Source organism: Rhinolophus sinicus, chromosome 1 (genome assembly GCF_057876585.1).
Source record: "Rhinolophus sinicus isolate RSI-liver-muscle chromosome 1, RSI-T2T, whole genome shotgun sequence".
NCBI lineage: Eukaryota > Metazoa > Chordata > Mammalia > Chiroptera > Rhinolophidae > Rhinolophus > Rhinolophus sinicus.
This window is the reverse complement of record NC_142501.1, coordinates 190,335,945-190,352,271: the sequence shown is the minus strand read 5'-3', so window position 1 is coordinate 190,352,271 and position 16,327 is coordinate 190,335,945.

Sequence of the window (16,327 nt, the reverse complement as noted above, 5' to 3'; positions counted from 1 at the left end):
TAACTATGTTGATTCTTCTAATTCATGAACATTGAATGTCTTTCCATCTCTTGGTGTCCCTTCAGTTTCTTTTAATAATGTCTTACAGTTTTTAGTGTATAGGTCTTTCACATCCTTGGTTAAGTTTATTCCTAGGTATTTTATTCTTTTTGTTGCGATTGCAAAAGGAATTGGTTGTTTTATTTCTTTTTCTGAGATTTCATTGTTAATATATAGGAACGCAATGGACTTTTGTACATTGATTTTGCAATTGGGAAATTGACTGTATTCGTTTATTATTTCTAATAGCTTTTTGGTGGATTCTTTAGGATTTTCTATATATAGCATCATGTTATCTGCACACAGTGACAATTTAACTTCTTCATTCCCATTGTGAATGCCTTTATTTATTTCTCTTGCCTGATTGCTCTGGTGAGGACTTCCAATACTGTGTTGAAAAGCAGAGGGGATGGGGACATCCCTGTCGTGTTCCAGAATGTAGAGCAAAGGGCTTCAGTTTTTCACTGTTATTATGATATTAGCTGAGGGTTTGTCATATGTGGCCTTTATTATGTTAAGATATTTTCCTTTTATACCCATTTTATTAAGTGTTTTAATCATAAATGGATGTTGTATCTTGTCAAATGCTTTTTCTGCATCAATTGATATAATCATATGATTTTTGTCCTTTATTTGGATTATGCGGTGTATCGCATTGATCAATTTGCATATGTTGAACCATCCTTGTGCCCCTGGGATGCACCCCACTTGGTCGTAATGAATAATATTTTTAATACATCATTGCATTTGATTTGTAGAATTTTGCTTAGGATTTTTGCATCTGTATTCATCAGAGATATTTGTCTATAATTTTCTTTTTTTGTGTTATCCTTACCAGGTTTTGGTATCAGGGTAATGTTGGCCTCATAAAATGAGTTAGGAAGTATTTTCTCTTCAATTTTTTGGAAGAGTTTGAGTAGGACAGGTATTATACCCTCTTTGAATGTTTGGTAGAATTCACTAGTGAAGCCATCTGTTCCCAAACTTTTGCTTTTGGGAAGGTTACAGATAACATTTAATTTCCTTACTGATGATTGGTCTTTTTAGACTTTCCAGTTCTTCATTATTCAGCCTAGGAAGGCTGTATGTTTCTAAGAACGTGTCCATTACTTCTAGGTTATTGAATTTGGTGGCATATAGTCCTTCATAGATTCTTGGATGATCCTTTGTATTTCTGTGGTGTCTGAGGTAACTTCCCCTCTTTCATTTCTGATTTTGTTTGTGTCTTTTCTCTTTTTATCTTAGTGAGTCTAGCCAAGGGTTTGCCACTTTTATTAATCTTTTCAAAGAACAATTTCTTTGTCACATTAATTTTTTCTATTGTCTTTTTGTTCTCTATTTCATTTAGTTCTGCTCTGATTTTTATTATTTCCTTCCTTCTGCTGACCTTCGGTTTCACCTGTTCTTCTTTTTCTAGTTCTTTAAGGTGTTATGTAAGGTTATTTATCTGGGATTATTGTTGTTTCTTAGGCCTGTAATGATATAAATTTTCCCTTAAAACTGCTTCGCTGCATCCAAAAATTTTGGTGAGATGTATTTTCATCCTCATTTGTTTCTGTGTATCTTTTGATCTCTCTTCTTATATCTTCTTTGACCCAGTCATTTTTTAAAAGTATGCTGTTTAATCGCCACATATTTGTGAGCCTTTCCTGCTTACTTTTTGCAGTTGATATCCAATTTGAAAGCCTTGTGATCAGAGAATATGCTTGGTATGATTTCAATCTTCTTAAATTTGCTGAGGCTAGTTTAATGTCCCAATATATGGTCTATCCTTGAGAATGCTCCATGTACACTAGAAAAGAATGTATAGTCTGATGTTCTAAGATGAAGTGCTCTATAAATGTCAATTATATCCATTTCATCTAATGTGTCATTTACAGCTGATATTTTTATTTATTTTCTGCTTGGATGATCTATCTGTCACTGTCAATGTTGTATTTAGGTCCCCTACTATAATTGTGTTTTGGTCAATTTCTCCTTTTACTTCTATTAGTAGTTGCTTGGTATGTTTTGGTGCTCCCTGATTAGGGGTATAAATATTGATGACTGTTACGTCTTCTTGTACAGTTCTGTTTATCATTATGAAATACCCATTTTTGTCTCTTGTTACCTTTTTTATCCTGAAGTCTCTTTCTTCTGACATCAGTATGGTTACACCTGATTTTCTCTGGATACCATTTGCTTGGAATGTCAATTTCCACCCTTTCACTTTGACTGTATATTTTTCCTTGTAGCTGAGATGTGTCTCTTGGAGGCAGCATATGGGTTTAGTTTTTTGATCCAATCTGCTACTCTGTGTCTCTTTATTGGTGATTCAGTCCCTTTACATTTAGGGAGATTACTGATACGTGAGGATTTCTTATAATTCTATCTTTGGTTTTCTGGTAAGACTGTGTCTCCATTGTTTCTTTGCCTTTATTGCTATTATTTCAGTGTGATTGTATTGTATGATTTTTCTCTCTGTTTCTTCTTTTGTTATTTTATATATTTCAGTTCTGGATTTTCTTTTTTTTTTTTGAGTGGTTACCATTATTTATGTAAAAGTAAGTTTCATTTTTAGAGTATTCCATTTTCTTCAGCATGCTTACTTTCTCCGTTCCCTTATTCTGGTTCGGGCCTTTAGTCTCCCCCCTTTTCTGTTTTTGTTGTCACAAATTATCCCTATTTATGCTGGTCGAATAGCCTCCTTCAGTATTTCTTGTAGGGCAGGTCGTGTGTTAGAAAATTCCTTTAGCTTCCGTATATCTGGAAAGGTCTTTATTCCTCCTTCATATCTAAAGGATAGCTTTGCTGGATATATTATTCTTGGCTCATAATTTCTCTCTTTCACTACTGTGAATATTTGATTCCACTGCCTCCATGCTTGTCGAGTTTCTGCTGAAAAATCTGATGATAACCTAATGGACTTTCCTTTGTAGGTTACCGTCTTCTTTTCTCTGGCTGCCTTGAGGATTCTTTTCTTGTCATTAATTTTTGACAGCTTCAATACAATGTGCTTGGAGAAGGCCTGTTGGGATTTAGGTAATTAGGTGTTCTATTTGCTTCTTGGATTCAAGCATCCAGTTCTTTCTACAAGTCTTGGAAGTTCTCATCGACTATTTGTTTAAATATACTCTCTGTTTCCTTCTCCTTTTCTTCTCCTTCTGGTATGCCCATTATTCTTATATTGCCTTTCTGATGGAGCCAGAAAGTTATTTAGAGTTCTTTCATTTGTTTTAACTTTCAAGTCTGTTTCTTCTTTCATCTGTGTCATTTCCAGATTTCTTCTTCGATATCACTAATTCTTTCCTCCATCGGGTCAACTCTACTAATTAAGCTGGCTATTTCATTCTTCATTTCTTTTATTGAATTCTTAATCTCCAGAAATTCTACTTGGTACTTTTTTAAAATTTCAATCTCTTTGGTAAAATATTTGTTTTGTTCTTTGATTGTGTTTCTGAGTTCATTAAACTGCCTGTCTATGTTTTCTTGCATCTCGTTGAGTTTTTAAAGAACTGCAATCTTTAATTCTCTGTCTTTTAAGTCACATATTTCCATGTCTTTAAGTTCATTTCCTGGAGACTTTTCATTTTCTATCTGAGCTGTCCTATTACCTTGGTTATTCATGGCCATTAATGAATTATTATTTCTCTTTTTAAACATCTACAAGAGTTGGTTCTACAACAGGTTGATAGAAAGAGGTCTTTCTTCTGTTTTCCTGTAGGTGTTGGTAGGATGTTTTATTTTCTCTCCAACTGCAGGCTTTTACTCTGTCTCTGAACAGTCCACCTGGGTCACAGGGCACCGCCTCAGTTGAGGGATGTGGAGAGCTTCTGCAGTTCTAAAGCTCTTCCTGCTCCAGGTTCAGAGCCTGTGCGTTTCAGCAGCTCTGTTTACTCCTGCAGGGATCCACCCAGATAGGTGGGGACAGAGGCAGGGTGGGTGGTGAGAGGTGGCCCAGACCAATGGCAGCGACCAGCACAGCCAATCCTGCTTCCATGGCTCACTCCCCTTTGCCGGAACTAGTTGGGCTGTGAGTCCTTGGCTGCAGGCCGCAGTTCTTAGAACTGCAAATATTCTGTTCTTTTGATCTGACACTGTTACTATTCTGCTTCTAGCACTGGGAGGGTGGGGGTGGAGCAAGCTCTGGGAGGGTGGGAGGGATTGGCTAGGTTCCATGCCTAAGCCTTGCATCCTCCGCTCACCAGTGAGAGCTTAAACTAACATTTTCACTCTTTTCCACTCAGTCTTTGCTCTGAGGTCTCTGTTGTGAGTGTTGGGTTCAGCCGTGTTATATGCTGATCCCTCAGGCAGGACTGTGGCCCATAAGTAGAGCACTAGCAGTCCGAATTCTTCCCTCTCCTGTGACTGCAGTAGCTCTGGGATGCAACGACTTTGGAGCTCTGAGCTCCTGTCTTCTACTGCTCCCACATGGCTGTGTCTCCACACTTCCCGCTTCCCTCCTTCCCCACTTGCCCATTTGACCACCTTTAGATGATTTCAATTGCGTACCTCTTAGTCATGCCTGCCACCATTTTTATGATGTAAGACAGGAAATTTTTCTAGATAATATGGGTGGGTTTGATTCAATCTGTTGAAAGGCCTTAAAAGCAGGGCTAAATTGCTCCTGAAGAAGAAATTCTATCTGCAGATTGCTACTTTAGAAACTGCCTAAGAGTTCCAGGTTGCCCTTTCTGACATCATGTCCAACAGATTTTGGACTTGCTCTATCAGCCCTGACAATTGCATAAACCAATTTCTTATAATATGTCTAGTATTACATACCTCCTACTGGTTCTGTTTCTTTGATTGAGTCCTGACATACACATTTTGGTGAGGTTAAGAGGAACAGAATCTTAACGATGTGTTTTCTGAATTGGTTCTGGATTTTCTGGAATTGGTTCTCTAGTTGATAGAGTAACAGCGCTATGACTCTGTTTCCAGTAGTAAAAAGAGCAGAGATATTCCCTAACTTGATGTGGCCACAAAGATATACACAATATTGTCATTGGATGCTCCAAATCGAATACCTAGAGAAGACAATGTTCTGGGTGACCATGTATTTGTTATCTGGGAACATTTTAGTGAAACTAAGTATGTGCAGTATAATGGGATTGATTGATTTCCCCTAACTGTGTAGGAAAAAGTGGAGAAAAATAAGAATGTGTTCAGGACTTGAAATTCCCAGCACAAGCCCTGCATAAATCACTTTAAAGCTTCTATATCTTCCCTCAAAGTAACTCTTGTCCACTGTAGTTGCAGGGCTAAAGTTTCTGAAAACCAAATTCAGAGTCTCATACTGGGATTGACTGAATTACAATGCAAATTGAATTCTCAACCTTCCAGGATGTCTTCTGTTAAAGTGAGGGCGTTTGTTAGGAAGGAATGAGATTCTCAAAGTTAGAATAGTGTCTTATAGGTACCGTGTTTCTCCCAAAATAAGACCGGGTCTTATACTAAGGTTTGCTCCAAAAGACGCATTACAGCTTATATTTAGGGGATGTCATCCTGAAAAAAGATGCTAAGACTTATTTTCTGGTTAGGTCTTATTTTCCGGGAAACATCGTAGCTCTGATAAAGCTGGGGATATCAAACCCCTAAATTCTGCCAAGTCCACACCCGGCAGGAAAAGCAGTCTTTTCATCTTTGCCTAAAGAAAGCATAATGGCCTCCCTGAGGCAGTTGCCTGACAAGGCCTTACTTATTGTCCTCAGGACTACTACCCCTTTTTGAATCTAAACCTATCATTAGACTAAATTCACAGAAGGCCCCAAAGGATGAGGTAGAGATTTTAACCCAAGAGTTCACTATAAACCAAAAGAAGTATATGATTTTTTTTTCTTTTCAGTTTATACAGAAATCTTGGGAAAGTGTGTAAGAATGCATCTTAAGAGTTTAGGATCACGGTGGAAGAATATGTAGTTGAATCAGTCTAAATTTATTGATATACGGTCAGTTATGAGAGACTCTGAACTCAAGCTTTAGCGTGAGAGGTTAGAAAAGTCTCTAACAGTTTGGGTGATTGACTGAATCATGGACTCAAGAACAGCTTATACTAATGGGAATTGAAATACCAGGAGTGTCTTGGTATACATTAGAGGAAGGTATCCAAAGGCTTAGGGAGACTGGAATGTCATAATGTTTTTATCATATAAGTCCTTGATTTGGAACCATTCCCCAGTGCTCTAAGTGCTAGTATAGAGCACTTTCATTTCTAGTATAAAATATGTTATACTATTTCATTTCCGAGTATAAAATACGTTATCATAAATCAATTAAATGTAAAAACAAAATCATTTTTTACAATCAAATTCTAGACATAGTATCAGTCTTTGTATGTGAGCATGAGTGTGCTTCTTTTCAGTATGAAAAGTATATATAATCATTAAACACTGTGTTTTCCCGAAAATAATACCTAGCTGGACCATCAGCTCTAATGCATCTATTGGAGCAAAAATTAATATAAGACCCAGTATTATATTATATTGTATTGTATTTGTTATATTAACCCAGTCTTATAGTAAAATAAGCTGGGTCTTATACTAATTTTTGCTCCAAAATATGTATTAGAGCTGAAGGTCTGGCTAGGTCTTATTTTCAGGGAAACACGGCATGTGGACATTAATAACACATTACTTACACAGTTGTTGGAGGACGTCATCAAGAGGATGTGACTGCTGGAGGACCTACAAGCTGGACCCAGGCAATCAAGGATCCTCACCTCTCCCTTGTCCTTAAACTGTACATTTTTCTCACCATTCCCACAGTGGGAGCCATTTCAAGGATGCAGCCTTGAGAAAGCCTGTATTGTTGACACAATCTGGACTAAATAAGTGACTGAAGTCAGTTAAGTACTTGATATAAACTGAAGATTCTGGCGGGCAAGGGCAGGGATCTACTTGTCTTGCCGACACCCAAGACAATCCTCTTATACAAGTCCCTCCTTTGTTTATTAAACCTGCCACCTACCAATCTGGAGTGATCTGCCTCTTTCTTTGGTCTCTCCTTGCCTTCTATGCATGGGGAACAGTTTTCAAACCAATGATATCATTAACACAGGAAGGCTGACCTCCTTTTTAATTTAAGTATTTTTTAGATCTTGTATTTGATAACCAAAAGAGATTTTAAATTGTTTTGAGTTAACAAAACAATAATAAAATCTGAAGAATATCTCACTGACGAACTCCTCTTTTCTTGTTTTTATAACTAATCTTTATGGTTACCCAGTAGCCACCTGAGAAATACCAACAACAATTTAGGCTTAGAAGACATCATACATTTTTTTTTCCTGAATCTGGGGTCAGAATTAGTAAAGGTTTTATTAAAAAGCATTCTCAGAATATATTGATCAAAAAACTTGGTTCTTTCATTAGTCAGAATAATATAAAATATGCAAAGTTTAACATAACCCACATTGAAAATTCTACTTCTCTTTGGAGTAAAGAATTCTTATTTGTCTATTTCAAACAAACTAGGAGCATGGTAAAAGACAGCATGAAAGTCCAAAATTAGCCACATGAGAATTAAAAGTTTACATAAATAAGGAAAAAGTAAACTTTGATTTTCCGAGTAAAAATATAGATGCTAAACAATCATTCTTTCCCTAACACGAAAAGCTAACTGTTTAATCTAAGGTCACAACTTTTGTTTACCTGTAATTTTTCTCCTATTATATATGAATTTATTCTTTTGCTTTTTGATATGGTATAATACATTTAAACACAAAACACAGTCATATTGCAGAGTTAGATAATTATATTAAAGTTTTAATTATTTGCCTTAAAATATAATTAAACTTATTTGTAAGACAACATATATATAAAATTAATTTCAACATTTTGATTTAAATGTTACAAAATACAAATGCACATATATATACATATATGCAGAATATTTTATACACACACACACACACACACACACAAACACACACACACATATGTGCAAAAATATAATACTGTATGGCAACTCTATATTTGTTCTCCCTGACTTAGGGAGACTGATTTCCATACAAATTATTTTTTATAATAAAAATTATTCAATAATGTCTTTCAAGTACTTAAAGTCAGTTAGACACCTAAGAAAGTAGAGTCAGTCTTTAAAAAACAATACAGTCACTGCTGATATTATAAAGTTTCATAAAAATAAAGCACTTTCAAAATGTATACAAATGATTTGAGTAAAATTGCTCACTAGATTCACATAATTTATAGCACTATGTGAAGTTGTAAGAATCAATCTGTTTTATAAAAACTTTGGTTATTATAAATCAGTTTGGTTAAACACATGCTTTCATTTTTATAAATTGGAAATACATGTGACATTGTGTTAGTTTATCCGACCAGTAAAACCAGAAGTGGAAGTTTAGAAAGTTTCAATTATTTAGGCTTTCTATAAAGAAATTCATCAATCTTGGATAAATCTGAGTATTTTCTAGTTTGTTTTACATTGTGTTATTTTCACATTCTGATAAAATCACAGTGAAAACATATTATCCAGCTAGTATAAACTCCAAGAATTCAACCTGATTAAATGTATTATTTAAATTTTCCCCTTTTTCAGGATATAAACCAATCATTAAACCTTGTTAAATCACTTAAAAGCAATGCATATTTTCACTGCCCTTATTGAAATCTCATAAACAAAGCCACTAAACTAAATTCACTCAAATGGTTATTATTATTATTATAGCACAAAATCTTCACACCTTAAATACTAATCATATTTAGAGCATTAAAGTTATTTTTCTTTCGGAAATTTTTCAGTTTTCATATCTTAAATGTATATAAGCCCTTTTTAATCTCTCTAAACCAATTAGCACAGATGTTCCTATACATTTTAAGAGATCTAAGCAGCTGACTTATTAATTTTTCACCTCTTTTATGTCGGATTTATCTGGGCGAGATATTTCCAAATGCAATATTTTCAAGATTTTATAACCAACTGAAAAGGATGACCATTGTAAAACAGAACATTGTATCTCATTTTTTTCTAGGACCCCACAGAGCTAAAACTTTAGGTAGAATAAGAACTTTCTCAACATGAACACTGTAATTCTAAATTATCTTTAGTAAAGTACTACGCATGTATCACTTAATCAGTTAGACACAGCAATTGAGGTTATAATATGAGAACGATAGAAAATATGCACAGTAGTCTTTTTCAGGGGGTGGTTAACATTTAGATGTGTATGAACACATACAGACAACGGAAGATAGCATCATGGTCAGATCAAGTTCTATGCTTTAAATGAGCAAAGCTGGTTAGCACATGCACAGCCTCCCCCGTTATCAGTATCTCTCACCAGAGTGGTGCATTTGTTACAATTGATGAACCTACACTGACACATCATAATCACCCGAAGTCTACAGTTTACATTAGGGTTCACTCTTGGTGTTATACGTTCTAAGGTTTTGACAAATGTATAATGACATGTATCCATCATTAGAGTATATCACACAGAGTGTTTTCACTGCCATAAAAAACCTCTATGCTCCTCTTATTCACCCCTCCCCCAGATAAGTCTTTTTAGTTCTGGAATGATGGGATGAGTTTTTAAAAATTGAAAAAATTGAAATTATAATGTTAGCCTTTTTGCCTCTACCAATTTGGCAAATATTACATCACGTTTCCAGCCTCAATCATTGACCACAGTATAAGCTGAATAACCCTTTAGTTCCTGTTCAGTCTGCAAGCAGAGCCTTATTCTATTTTCACTATAACCAAATTGAACTTCCAATTTTTCCTTCTGAAACCTACTTCTTTACCATTCAAGTAACCAAAAAATCCCATTTCTATTGTTTAGGTAAAAATCTTGAGCTATTTTGGACCGTTTTTCCCCTCACACCAAACCACCAGTGAAACCTCTTGAGTCTACCTTAACAATATATTCACCAAACCATTTTTCTCCACTTCTACTGCTGTCACCTTAGTCCAAGTCTTCATCATATTATGCATAGATTTTTACAATGGATCCCTAAGTAAGATCGCAGTTTGCAAACCACATCCGTCTATTCTAAAGCAGATTAAATAGACATAATTTGGCATAAAACCATAAGTAAATTCATGCTACCCTATTGCTCAAAACTATTTAGTGATTTTCTACTTCATTTAGAGTAAAAACCTTAAAAGTAAAAAATCCTTAAAACCTTACATGATTTGGTCCTAAATATTTCTCTTTTCTCATTTCTTGCTACTGTCTGCTGTGCTCGCTCCCTCTAGTCACAGGGCCTCCTTGCAGTCCTTGGGCTTTCCAAGCATGCTCCTGTCTGCCTTAGATCACAGCAAATGGCTCTCCTCCTGTCTCCCTTTCCCCCCAAATCTCAGAGGGCTTATTAAAAAAATAAACAAAGCGAATTATATACTCAGCACAAAGTATTTCACTTCCAAAAAGAAGTGAGATAACGACCTTTTCAGAAAAACAAAACTCTTGCATATTCATCAGCAGCAGAACCTGAGGAAAGGAGAACCACAGAAGGAAAATGATCCTGAACTGAAGTTCAGAGATGCAGGAAGGAATACGGAGCAATGGAAAGGTAACTATGCATGGAAATCGGAAAAATGCCAACTGTACAAAATGATGGAAATAATGTCGCTTGAGCTTTAAAATATATAGAAAATTAAAATACCCAGCACCTATATAATCTTTGTTAGACGATACTTAAAAGTAGATTAAATATTCAAAGTTTCTTTCATTATCCAGAAAGTGATAAAAGAACAAATTCCTATAATTAGAATAAAAGAACATCAGAGTAACCCAAGGAAATTGTAAAGAAAAGAATAATATATATAAGTAAAAATGAGAGAAGTTACAAATAACCAAAATCTGGGTTTATAAACAGGATAAATATCCTACAGACCTTAAAATGTCAATAAATTTAAAAATTTAGATAAAAATGAACAAATTCCTAGAAAAGGAAAAAAACGATAGAAAATATAAAAATTCTAATAATATAAACGGGAAAAATCATAGCATTACCTCAACAGATGAAGAATAGACATTTGATTAAAAACAACAGCTATTCATAATTTTTTTTAATTGGTACAAAATAAAACTTCACTAATCTGATAAGATTTGTATTCAAAATATCTATTTTCCATCCTCTTCATCATCTTGGTTCAGTATGGTGATTTTCTTATATCTATTTTCCAGTTCTCATCCAAAATCTCAGTCAAGTTTCATTTGTTTAAGCATAATTTAAACATTAAAAAACTAAGTATAATTATTTTAAAGTCTATGCTTGATAACTGTGGCTCTTTTTTATTGTCTGTTTTGTTATTTTTATTATCAATCTATGACCTCTCTCTTTTATGTGGGGGAAAAAAGAGATAATTCGGGGGACTTGTATGACATTATCGTATTCCAGAAAAGATTTATGTTTGCTATTGGAAGGTGCCAGGTTAGACACCAGCCCAATCCAATTACAGAATGATTGGACTTTAGTCCTTGTAAGGACAGTGTATTTCTAATTCGCTTTTGCTTTCTAAGTGTAATCCTTCGGGGCCAAAACTAAAAGCCTGCATTTTTACTAGACTCCCTCTTTGTCAAGTCCTGAAATTTGCTTTTTCCCTCTTTTTAGATATGCAAATATTTTGAAAGCTCTGCTTGGCTCCTAAACATCTCAGAACAAGTACTTATAGGAAAAAAAGAGGTGATAAATGTAAGAATCAACTCCCAGGTTTCCTATATTCTCCCAGAGCTTGCCTGTTAAATTCCTCTGTGCTTTGGGAGAGCGCCAATACATTGAAACAGGCTTTTAAAAACATTTTGTCTAGTTTTTCCTGTTGTTCTCAGTAGGAAAATTTGTCCTAATTACCTACTGTGCCATTAGCTAAAGCCACACTCCCATAATATTTATTTTTAAGTGGAACTTGTGTATTTAGAAGATAATGAAAATTTCTTATTGTAATGGTACAAAGTATCCATTAAAATAAATTTAGGAGTAAAATGAGCCAGTTTAAACAAAAATATCAAGTAAATAGTATATAGAAGTTAGGTAAATATGACAAAGGCATCAGCTAACATGCCTTTATTGTGATGGAAGACTAGAAAAGCAAAAATAAAATAATCTACATTAAATGAATAGTACAGTGCCTTGTAAGTTTTTGGTGTTCAAGATGTCTTCCTCCCTTATCACTGTCATCCTCAAGGTAGGATCACTGTTCAGAGACCCAATTTCCATAAAATCTGAATTTCTCCTTAGTTCCTATGCCCAAGCCTCTGTGTGGTTTGAGTTTTGCTCTTTTACTCTTTCAGCAAATATTTATTATAATCGAACAAGTGACACGATGTTTATAATGTGTTGGTGATTTAGTGCCTGATCTCAAGGTTCTCAGAGTCTGCCTGATGAGATAAAAAAATGAGCAAATTGCTTTAGTGTCATGACTGCAATAATAAAATCATGGACAGGAAACAAAAGTAGCACAATACGGGTGTGATTCACATACTTTGGGGTTGGGAAGTTATGAAAAGTTTCTTGGGATAACTGGGGTTGAATAAATTCATAATAATTCGCTGGGTATAGTAGGAGGGAAGTAGAGAAGGCCTAGTGAGATTCAGGGAGGGGATTCTTGGGAAAGGAGAGCTGAGTAAATGTAAAGAGGCATGAAGCATTAGGGTTTGAGTGGGTAACTGCAAATAGTCAATTGTCTGTAACATAATAATTGAGAGGAGGAAGTAGTCCCCCTTATCACCAGTTCACTTTCTGCGGTTTCAGTTACCTATGGTCAACTGCAGTATGAAAATATTAAATGGAAAATTCTATAAATAAATAATTCATAAGTTTTAAGTTGCATGTCATTTTGAGTAGAGTGATGAAATCTTGTGCTGTCCCACTCTGTCCTGCCTGGGACATGAATTATCCCTTTGTCAAGTGTATCCACATTGTACAGATACCTTCCCATTAGCCAGTAGCTGTCTCAGTTATCTGATTGCCTATTCTGGTATCACAGTGTTTGGGTTCAAGTAACCCTTATTTTACTTAATAATGGCCCCAAAGTACAAGAGTAATGGTGCTGGCAATTCAGATATGCCAAAGAGAAGCTGTAAAGTGCTTCCTTTAGGTGAAAAGGTGAAAGTTCTTGACTTAATAAGGCATTTCATCATCCTACACCATCATCATCATCATCATCATCATCATCATCATCATCATCAGGGTGAGTACAGTACAATAAGATATTTTAAGAGAAAGAGAGAGAGAGAGAGAGAGAAGACAGACTCTTTTCACGTAACTTTTATGACAGTATATTATTATAATTTGTTCTATTTTATTATTATTATTGTTGTTAGTCTTTTATTGTGCCTGATTTATAAATTAAACTTTATATCTCACTTTTTTCTAGGACCCCACAGAGCTAAAACTTTAGTTAGAATACAAACTTTCTCAACATGAACACTGTAATTCTAAATTATCTTTAGTAAAGTACTACGTATCACTTAATCAGTTAGACACAGCAATTGAGGTACATAATATCCATATGTACGTACAGGAAAAAACTGTAACATACATAGGGATCTGTAGGTACCATCCAGTTTAGAGTACCCACTGGGGTTCTTGGAACATATCCCCCCTGGGTAAGGGGGACTATTCTAACCTGGTTAGAGAGAAAAGCAAGAGTGGGCTACATCACAAAGGAATACAAAGAACTCTGACTATTCTCTGTAGTCAACAGAGAACCCTGGTGGGTTTGAGCAGAGCACTGACATCATCATATTTGCACTTTCCAAGGTCTTGATGGTAAAACAATAGAAGATGATCTGGGCATCAGGGTGAGGATCAGGCGCTACACACAGGGATCGTCGTAGGACAAAATATGTCATGAAATTATAAGAGTTACTTTTCAGGAAACCATATCTTTGGCGTTGCAACAATAACAATTCTTGAAGATTTTAACATATATGGTTCTTGTTCATATCAATGTTTTGGGAGACACATTACAGGAAAAGAAATTAGACTTTTGTATTGATGGCTACAATTAGTAGCCGTCACAAATATGTGCAGATAAAGAACATGCTGCTGAATCATGGGTCAACGAAGAAATCGAAAGAAATTTTTAAAAAGTTGAGACTTATGTAATGTACATTTTAAATACGTATTTTAAACTTTTGCTTAGAGCAAAAAGTCCTTAACTCTTTTTTTCATAAGAGAACACAAAACAACTCAATTTATTGGATGGCAGTTATTCCTATATTCAAAAGGTAGAAAGCACATTCAGAGTCAAATTAGTTTTTGAATATCTACTGAAACGGAAAAAAAAATGAGCAGCTTGCTGCCACTGTGCAGCGTACATGTCTGCAATACAGTGTTGGCATAATAATATGAGAACTCTTAAAACATTTTTTAGTCATTTAATAACAGCATAGATGTTGGCCTCAAACTGTTAGATATTATTTTGTTTCAACCTTTGTATAATAATTATAAATTAACTGGAAACAGAAAACAGAAAAGACATAAGTAAAATAAGAATTTTAAGAATATTATTGTAATGGAAAAAACTACTCTCTTCTCAATCTTCACCATATATTTAAAACTAACTACTCATAATTTTGATAAAATGAAAAGTTGTAAAACAGTCTTCCATAGTATATGTGCTCTGAAGTCTCACTGTCAAATACCTAGGCTACCTCCTTTTCTTCATGAATAAGAGCTGAATAAATTTAATTGGTATTGATAGAATTCTAGCTCAAATTGTCCTCTCTTCTATATATTTAAATGATGGTGAACTATGAAAAGGAACATAAAAGTACTAATTTATTTTTAAAAAGGCTTAATTTGTATTGTTAGAAATAAAGTTTGTTTACCAACAAAGAATTTGATTTTTAATGCATTTTTTGCTACCTCAGTTCTGAAAAAAAATTTTTAAACATATATTTAAAAAAATCAAAATAATATCTAGTGAAGACATGGACAAATTAAGATTGGCAAGCTTTTAAAAATGTGACCTGAAATTTTAACTCAATCATGTTATTCTTTTCATTATTTCAAATAATACCTTCCACAATGAATACGTAAAACATGAAGAACTGACAGGTACTGAAAATATATTATTTAAGCTCATTACCATTCACTGGTTATTCTAGAGCTCTGAAGTGTTCTGAAGCAATTTGTCTAGTAGTTTTATAGTTATTTTTTTTTGGGGGGTGAGAGAAATGTGCCAGCCTCCTCACTCTACCATACTGAAAGTCCCATCTCTCCTTTTTTCTTTCAGGCCCAGAGGACAGGTATTCTGTTTTTTGTTGGATTTCTCTGCTGGCAGTGAATGCTGGGTCAGACTGGATCAGTTAGAGCCCACTGCAATGACCAGAGAAGAGATTATGTAGGCCTAAACCTGTAACATGGAGAGCAAGGAAAAGGGCTACATTCAATGAAGTATCAGAAAGAAAATCAGTGGAACTGGGTTATCAGTATAAAATGTGAACAAGAGAAAAACGAAATGTTGCCTTTCGATTTCTAGGTATGTGACTGCATAATCATTGTTTTGCTAGTTTAAAAAATAGTTATGTATCATCTGCTTTGTGCCAGGCACTATGCTTAACACTAGAGGTACAGTGATTAACTGGGGTCGGTATCTTCAACTCGCATCTATCAGTGGTATGTGTCACATGCCCTTGAGTGGGCTCCAGCGCCTGGACATCCTGGGAATGAATGACATCCACAATATCCTGTCCTTAGCAGCTCTGTTCAGCTCCTGGAGACTCCTGCCTATGGCTTGTTTTATGGAGTCAGTTCATCTCATATTTGGTCTTCCTCTTTTCCTACTATTTTCCCCAGTCTTGTCTTTTCCAAACATCTCTGACTTCTTATGATGTTTCCGAAGTAGGATAGCTTTAGTTTTGTCATCTTTGCCTCTCACGATATTTCAGACTTAATTTGTTCTAGAACCCACTATCAGGAGTGCCATCAAATGAGTGGCTGATAAATCATAATGTTTTCTGAGGTGATTAATTGGTCAGCTTTCATCAGAAATCTTCATAAATCTCAAGGTACCAAGTATGAAGTATGCAAATAGAAAAAAAAAAAATGGTAAGAGATAGTAATGATTGCTTGTTTCCACATGGGGGCACTTTTAAACTCAGAAACTCAGTACTTGGCACTTGTCTGAACCTCAATTTTGTTATTTGAAAACAGAGGGATTATAGATGCTTACATTAATCCCCAATATATTTAAATGTCTTCTTTTTTGAGAAAAATAAATAATAAGTATGTTTTTCCTTGAGCTTGTTGGCAAAAATGTGATCTTTGAAAGTACATAGTCTTCCCTCCCCTATTTTTCTTATGATTCTAGAAGAATTGTACAAAGAAGAAATTTG